This window comes from Podarcis vaucheri (genome assembly GCF_965113315.1).
Source record: "Podarcis vaucheri genome assembly, chromosome: 5".
NCBI lineage: Eukaryota > Metazoa > Chordata > Lepidosauria > Squamata > Lacertidae > Podarcis > Podarcis vaucheri.
In genome coordinates this window covers 80,650,837-80,659,155 of record NC_138763.1, presented here as the reverse complement: position 1 = coordinate 80,659,155, position 8,319 = coordinate 80,650,837, and the positions used below count along the sequence as shown (strand labels likewise).

At 40.2% G+C, this 8,319-nt stretch overlaps 1 long non-coding RNA gene across 1 annotated transcript; it reads left to right on the top strand.

The window, feature by feature from the left end:
* The first annotated feature begins 644 nt into the window (after positions 1 to 644).
* Positions 645 to 7,164, top strand: LOC309532301. Its single transcript, XR_014219717.1, has 3 exons — positions 645 to 800; positions 4,850 to 4,906; positions 6,962 to 7,164. It is a non-coding gene; the product is annotated as an uncharacterized lncRNA (long non-coding RNA).
* The last annotated feature ends 1,155 nt before the right edge of the window (positions 7,165 to 8,319 follow it).

Here is an 8,319-nt window from a genome sequence, read left to right as displayed (position 1 = left end):
TCAATCTTGCTGGTATAATCTTAGTATTTACAACCAGATGAAGGGACAGTGCGACTTACAGTTCAAAATATCTGGTGGGCTGAAGTATGACTACTGCTATGGAATAAATGGACAAGTCCCCAGACGCCAAGTTATACATCTCAGACCCTCCAAGTGTCACTGTTTTCCAGGGAGAGTCCTGGATTGACAGAGGCTGTCCTGGTTTCTGATGTGATCCCAGAATGTCCTGTTTCTATAATGTACATAATCAAGGATAATCAAGGATGAGAAATTGGTGAAAAACATCACTCCCTCTGTCAAGGGACAGAGATTGTGGGAATTGTAGTCCAAAACACCTGATGGGAGAAAGCAATTGTCCTCCCTGAATCCTATAAAAGTCTTCAGGCTTGTGAAACAAATAGACCTTTTCCCCTCTCAAGGCCTCCCTCTCTTTCCGCCAGGGAAGCGGGGTTTGATTTATTAGTCCCCAAATCCCCAATCTGAGCAGTGAAGCTGCTTTATGATATAGATATATATATATATTGGCAGACTTCCAGCTCTGAGGGTAGGAGCAAGAGTTGGCTATCTGTTAATCCTGAATAAACCAGTACAAAGGCCGAGGCTCCTACAGCAATCATGTTTTATCATACCGGGCCGCCCCAATAAATAAACCTTGCATCGCTGTTGGTGAACAGCAACGACTGCCTGAGTCTCTTTGGAAGACAGTCTGCAGCCGGGTGGAACCATGAAGTTTTTGAACCTTCTTGGCTTCCTAGTCATCTTGATTCTCTGCCTCGGGACCTTTTCGGCTGAAAGTGCCGGTAAGCTATGGACTCCACAGCAGGGAACACTTGGCAGGGCTTTATTTTCACAAGGACTTATTTGCCGGGTTGCGCCGAAAGTCTCTCTGACCCAGGGCTCTGTTGCCATCAGGGTGGTAGTGCCGGGAGTCTTGAATTTTAAAGGTGCAGATTATTTGTGGGTGCAGCTTATAGTCGGGCCAATACGGCACTTGCTCATTTTTAGATGTCTGATTATTCGGACAGGCCTTTCCAACCTGAGATCCTTTGCCAAGCAGTTCTTACCAATGCGTTAACTATCATAATGTGTGTTTTTTAGTCTGAATGATATTTTATATGAAAGCGCAATTTATATTTATATTCAATATAAAATATATTTTATAATATATTCAGATTAAATAAATATTTGTTTATTTTTAAATAAATGAATATCCTATAACCAAATAGGCCATTTCAGGTTCTAGCATGGGGGACAGGGTGGAATTTGTGGCAAGATTCAAACGTCTGCTCCATTATTTGTTCATGGTTGCCATAAAATGATTAGCCTGCTTGTATTTTTTTGTTCCATATGCTTTCTTTTTATATTATATTGATTCTGTGATTGATATCTGTATTTGTTTATATCAAGGGTTCCCCAAAACTGGTATACAGACCACCAACGGTCCACGAGTTTCATTCAGGTGGTCTGTTTCATATTATATTCTGAATTGTACCTAAAAAATAAAAAATAAATTGTTATCTTGCAAGTTACTTTGGACACAATCTTGTGAAGAAGCAGCACACCAGTGACTGAAAACAGCAAAGAGAAGTATATTGGAAAAGAACTTATGGGGATTACTTTTGTATACCTCATAATAACTAGAGATGTGTGCGAAGAGAATGACCAAAACATAGGGAATGGGGGAATTGCCCTCAGACTGCCAAAGATGAAGAACTATTATTTCACCGGTGAATATTCTGAAAATTGTGGTTCCCAGGGTGGGTTACGAGCATTTAAAATACGCTGAAAACAGCTTAAGAAGCTTAAAAAATAATATTTAGTTGTGTTGATGCATTTCTGATGGCAATCTGAGTACACTGCTGGGCTTCCTTCTGCAGTCTTCAGAATATGAGCCTAGAATTTAACCTCTACAACACCTGTTTTTGTTGTTGGGGTTTTTTCTGGGTTTTTTTTTGCTATTTCATAAGTAGGAATGGCAACAACAAAATGCTGCCATGTCTCCTCACAACCTAAGAGGTGCCCTCATTTCAGAGTGCCTGCCAGCCAGCCAACCATCGCCCAGTTTTCTTCTCAAGTGAAACTCATAATTCTGTGGCCTCATTTGGCTGGCTTCATGTGCCAGAGGCAACCCCTTAAAAATAAATATTTGCTGGACTTCTGTAAGATTAAGTTTGCTCGCAGAGGGAGTGATGTTTGTCACCAATCTTTCATCCTTATCTTTCTTTATGTGCCTTACAGATTTTCATTCTTGGCTGGTTATTCATAGTAAAACAACAACAACAAACCTATGGTTACGTGAAACATACTCAATAAACACACAAGACGTAACCGGCTGTACTTTTGAATAAATAAAGTATACTATTCATTGTATCAAATTGTAGATTTCAACGGAAGTCTCATAAATTTCAGTGAAAAAAGCAAAAGACCCAGTGGATCAGTTCATTCTCTAGTCAGTTCATGCATAAGGTCCATACATGTACAAGTATCTATTCCACTTGTTACAGGACTGTTACAGTTCCACAGAATCCTTTCACAGAGTCTAAGGCAAGGCTTTCCGGAATATTAGCCTTGTTTCATCATCCTAGGCTTCATCAGTAGAACAGGCTCATATGTAATATTACAGGATAGTGGATCTTATAGCGATCCACCCTTCACGTGGATTATTGGACTCTATGAACAGACAGATTACGTCTTGTGTGTTTATTGGTTATTCATAGTGGCTCAATCCCTCTGGCTCTTGGCTCTTTGCATCTAGCATGCTTTGTGCCCAACTCTCTCTCTCTCTCTTTTAAAGTGGATTTGCTGCACTAGGGTGCTAGAGCATGCCATTTTTCAGGAGGGATTCAAGCACATACTGTGCATTTAGGTTTGTGCAATTTGAGTGCACTAAAATGCTCTATCACCCTAGCGCAACAAATCCACTTTTTTAAAAAAAGCTATAGCCCTTCCCATCTTGTTCATAACTGACATAACTCTCTAGATAGCTGAGACAGACAGAGAGAGAGAGAGAGAGAGAGAGAGGTGAGTAACTAACAAAACAGACATTTCTTTCTTTCTTTTGATACTTTATTGAAATTCATAGATATAAACAATATTAAGAAAAGAAAAAAGAAAACAATCTTGTATAAATAATCTTATGTAAATTTACAGAAACAAATTGGTTCAAACTTATACAATCTCTTTTGTCCTTACACAGATAAACTAGACTTCCGGTCATTTCCCGATGTATTTTACCTTTCTAATGTCAAATGTACTTATCATTATTACCTTAATCTTTTTATATTTTCTTATACTTTCTTACAACATTCATACCAGTTTTTCTTATTTCTTGTTTGTTAATTTACACAGGGGTCATTCAAATGCTGCCATAGATATTATACCACTATTATGTTTTTGTAAATATCTCTTAAACATATCCCATTTTTGAATAAATGATTGTTTTGTTTTACCTCTTATTTTATTAGTCAATTGTGCCATTTCCACGTATTTTAATAATTTATTCTGCCATTCCAATAAAGATGATACTTTCCCCCCTTTCCAGTACATTGCAATCAGTATTTGGGCTGCGGCTGTTGCATATAGAAAGATTTCATTTACATTTTTTGGTATATCTTTACCTAACATCCCAAGCAAGAAGGCTTCTGGTTTTTTAAAGAATGTTAATATGAAGATCTTTTTCATCTCATCATAAATGAGATTCCAAAACTCTTTAATTTTTCCGCATGTCCACCACATGTGATATGTATCTCCTTCACATTCCCCACACTGCCAGCATTTATTTGAGATATCTTTATACATCTTTGAGAGTTTTGATGGAGTAAAATACCATCTAAATTGCATCTTCATCAGATTTTCTTTAATGGTATAACATGCTGTGAAGTTCATATTTGCTTTCCATAGAGTTTCCCACTCACTCATCGGGATAGCGTGTCCTATGTCCTGAGCCCATTTTATCATCACTGCCTTAACCTCCTCCTCCTCCTTGACTTCCCAGTCAAGGAGGAGTCACTACATCTTTGAAATTATCTTAGTTTTATTGTTTAGTAATTCTCTTTCAAATTTAGAGGGCTCAGTGACAAAACCGTTTTTTAAATCTTGCTTCAATGTTTCGAAGAGTTGGTGGTACTCTAGCCATCCCCAAAGTTCATCATAGTTCTTAAGCTTTAATTGATTACCATCCTCTATTAATAAAGAGTTATACATTAACCAGCTTCCTTTCATATTTTTCTTCTTAACAGCCTTCGCCTCTAGGGGAGAAATCCAGCGTGGGGTTTTGGGTTCCAAAACAGACATTTCAAATTCTTACAGCAAAACATTTCAGCTTCCACCTTCATCCATTGCCCCTATAAAAGTGCTTCTGTTCTTAAGGTGGCAATTCTGCAGCTGTGAGGATGGAAGGCCTTCATCTGCCGAAGCTAAGCAATGCTGGTTCTATCCTCCAGGCTGAGGCCATGCAAGGCTTAAAATGTCTGGCATACAAATCCTGAAGTTATCCCTTGTTGCTACATTGTTGAATTTCTGGGCCTCTCTGTAGCAAGTAGCTCTATAGCCTGTAGGATTCATCAATAATTGCATTCCATCTCCAAAGTTCTAAAACTGCTCCCTTGGAAACATCATTCTTATTAGAGTAACTGATCAAGGTGGAAGCTGCAAAGTTTTGCTGTAAGAATTTAAAATTTCTGTTCTGTTAGACACTGTATATGATTTTAGTTATTTCCTGCACCCTACCAGGATTCAGAACAAACTTGTCTGAAGTGCTGTTTGATGCTTTCACAACTTATTATCTATCTATCTCTATCTATATTTTCCCTCAATATTTATCAGCAATATTTTTTAAATCATTCCCTAGGTCCTAAAAGTAGAAGAATTTGCTGCCACAAAATGAAGACTGCACATCACAAGAGAAGTATGGTTTTGTTAATGATGAACAAAGATATGGGTGTCTGCCAGGCATTCCTTAATGCAAACCACAACAAATGCCTACTGACAGAAACTAGAATGAAACTAAGTGAACTTTTTTTTAATGTGATGATAATTTTTTTTATTAATTTTCAATTATAATTCAATAATAGCCTCATTATAACAATACCAATTTATAATACAATTACCAATATCAATCATTTAACCAAATTAATCAATTTGGGTAAGGTGCCCCCCCACCTACTAGAATTGATGATTTGATTATTTTCCTTGTTTCTGTGTTCCAAAATCTTATTGATCTCAATTACATTCCGGTCATAATAATAATCCTTTGTATAATTGTATATGAAACTAAGGGAAATGGTGGCAGGAGCCACTCACAACCCACTCGTTCACGGAGCCAAGCCTCATAAAATTTTCAATATGGATGCCATAGGAAATACCATCCCAAAACTGAGATGGTAGCTGTAATTACTGCAATTGCATGACATCAGGTTTTTTCTGATGTAAAGGTAAAGCTTAGGGCAAGGACTCCTGAACGGTTAGGTGCAGTCGAGTTCAACTATGGGGTATGGCGCTCATCTCACTTCAGGTGAGGGAGCTGGTGTTTGTCCATAGACAGCTTTCCGGGTCATGTGGCCAGCTTCTGGCGCAATGGGACGAGTGCCAGAGTGCACAGAAATGCCGTTTACCTTCCCGCCGCAGTGGTACCTATTTATCGACTTGCACTGGTGTGCTTTCAAACTGCTAGGTTGGCAGGAGCTGGGACAGAGCAATGGGAGCTCACTTTGGGTACTACTTTTTAAGGAGAATGTCTATACAGTGGTACCTCGGGTTACAGACGCTTCAGGTTACAGACGCTTCAGGTTGCAGACTACGCTAACCCAAAAATAGTAGCTCGGGTTAAGAACTTTGCTTCAGGATGAGAACAGAAATCGTGCGGCGGCGGGAGGCCTCATTAGCTAAAGTGGTACCTCAGGTTAAGAACAGTTTCAGGTTAAGAACAGACCTCCAGAACGAATTAAGTTATTAACCCGAGGTACCACTGTATCTGTGGGACACAGGTGGCACTGTGGGTTAAACCACAGAGCCTAGGGCTTGCTGATCAGAAGGTCAGCGGTTCGAATCCCCACGACGGGGTGAGCTCCCATTGCTCAGTCCCTGCTCCTGCCAACCTAGCAGTTCGAAAGCATGTCAAAGTGCATGTAGATAAATAGGTACCGCTCTGGCGGGAAGGTAAACAGCGTTTCCGTGCGCTGCTCTGGTTTGCCAGAAGCGGCTTAGTCATGCTGGCCACATGACCCAGAAGCTCTACCCCGGCTCCCTCGGCCAATAAAATGAGATGAGTGCCGTAACCCCAGAGTCGGCCACGACTGGACCTAATGGTCAGGGGTCCCTTACCTTTACCTTACCACTGTATCTATATGTCTATATGTCTATATATCTCTATCTCTATCTCTATCTCTATCTCTATCTCTATCTCTATCTCTATCTCTATCTCTATCTCTATCTCTATCTCTATCTCTATCTCTATCTCTATCTCTCTCTGTCTCTATCTCTATCTCTATCTCTATCTCTATCTCTATCTCTATCTCTATCTCTATCTCTATCTCTATCTCTATCTCTATCTCTATCCATCTCCATCTCCATCTCCATATCTATATCTATATCTATTTCCATATCATCTATATCTATTTCTATATCATCTATATCTATATAAAATCAGTTACTTTATGAAAAGTCATTGCCCTCAACATTTTGCATCATGGGATTTAGACAAACAGGAATAGGGAAGAACAAGAAAGACTGAAGATAAGTTCTGGAAACAGGAGAAGAAAAGACTAAGGTTGCTCTGCAAGTTCCTGAAGAACTGTCATACAGAAGAGGGGAAATAATTATTCTCTGCTGCACAGAGCAGAGCTAGATTTATACCTTTTTTTAAGTTAAGGGAGGGTAGCTTAAGCTAGAGCATGAGGAGAAATGTCTTAACATGTATGCTAAATTCTCTCAGTTGAACATTCTCCACCTCTTTGTCTTACAGAGATTAATACCAGAAGTGCCAAGCAACACAACTGTGTGCCTTGTCAGAGATCCAGACATCCACACATACCTCTTCCTGTTGGACCACTTCCTCTCAACTGAAGTGAAAGTTTCAGAAGATTTGGGCAAACAAATTTCATAAGCGCACATGGCTATGAGCTCTCCCTTCCCACCTTCATCCCCTCATTAAACTTTCTCCATCCATTCATGGGGTATTCTTGAGTGACATTGACATCTGGATTTCTAACTGGGGGTTCCCAAAACTCAGTTTCAGCAGGTTGTTTGCATTCCGCAACATTGTACATGGTTGTATCTGTTTGCAGCCCCAGAGAATTGTGGGAGTGAAGGGATCAAATTTGGGGATCATATGCTGGCAAGCAACCCGTTCCTGCTGTTTTCATGGGAGAGTCATAAGGGAACATAGGGATGTAGCAACATCGCATGAAGTTTGTGTTTTTTCCCCACACTACATGTACATGAATGAAATTTAGTGTGACATTCCAGTATATTGGCCCCAAAGCCGCAATTCCTTATTGCAACAAGTAGAAGGTAGAGGGACCCCTGACCATTAGGTTCAGTCGCGGATAACTCTGGGGTTGCGGCGCTCATCTCGCTTTACTGGCCGAGGGAGCTTCCGGGTCATGTGACTAAGGTCCGTCCTTAACCTGAAACTGTTCTTAACCTGAGGTACCACTTTAGCTAATGGGGCCTCCTGCTACTGTTGCGTGATTTCTGTTCTCATCCTGAAGCAAAGTTCTTAACCCGAGGTACTATTTTTGGGTTAGCGGAGTCTGTAACCTGAAGCGTCTGTAACCTGAAGCGCCTGTAACCCAAGGTACCACTGTATTATGAGTACAGAATTACGAGTAAGATAGAAAACTTTGTTTCAATTAATTTGCACAAGGGTGTACGTAACACAATGCAGGTCTACTCAAAAGTAAGTTCCAGGACTTACTTCCAACTGTGGCATGTTTGCAGATCTTTTATTAGATTTCCTTCTGAGTAAAGCAGTTTCAGTACTGGGGAATTCTACACGGCAATGAATGGCCTTTAAGCACTTATCTCTGTGATTCACTCACTTTCATTTCACGGTGTGGGTGGGGTGAACTTTTGATACGCTCCCATTATTGCTAAGCAATTGCAGTAGTTCAAAAACTAACCAGCAGAGGGCTGCCGAATCCAGAGGTATGAGCAGCCCCATTGCCCTGACCCACTTTGCATCAAACATATTTGTGGCATGCTTGCAGACTGAATGATCCTGGTCCGACTGCACTGGCTACCAATTAGTTTCCGGGTCCAATTCAAAGTGCTGGTTTTGAGCTATAAAGCCTTAAATGGCTCAGGACTGCAGTACCTCAA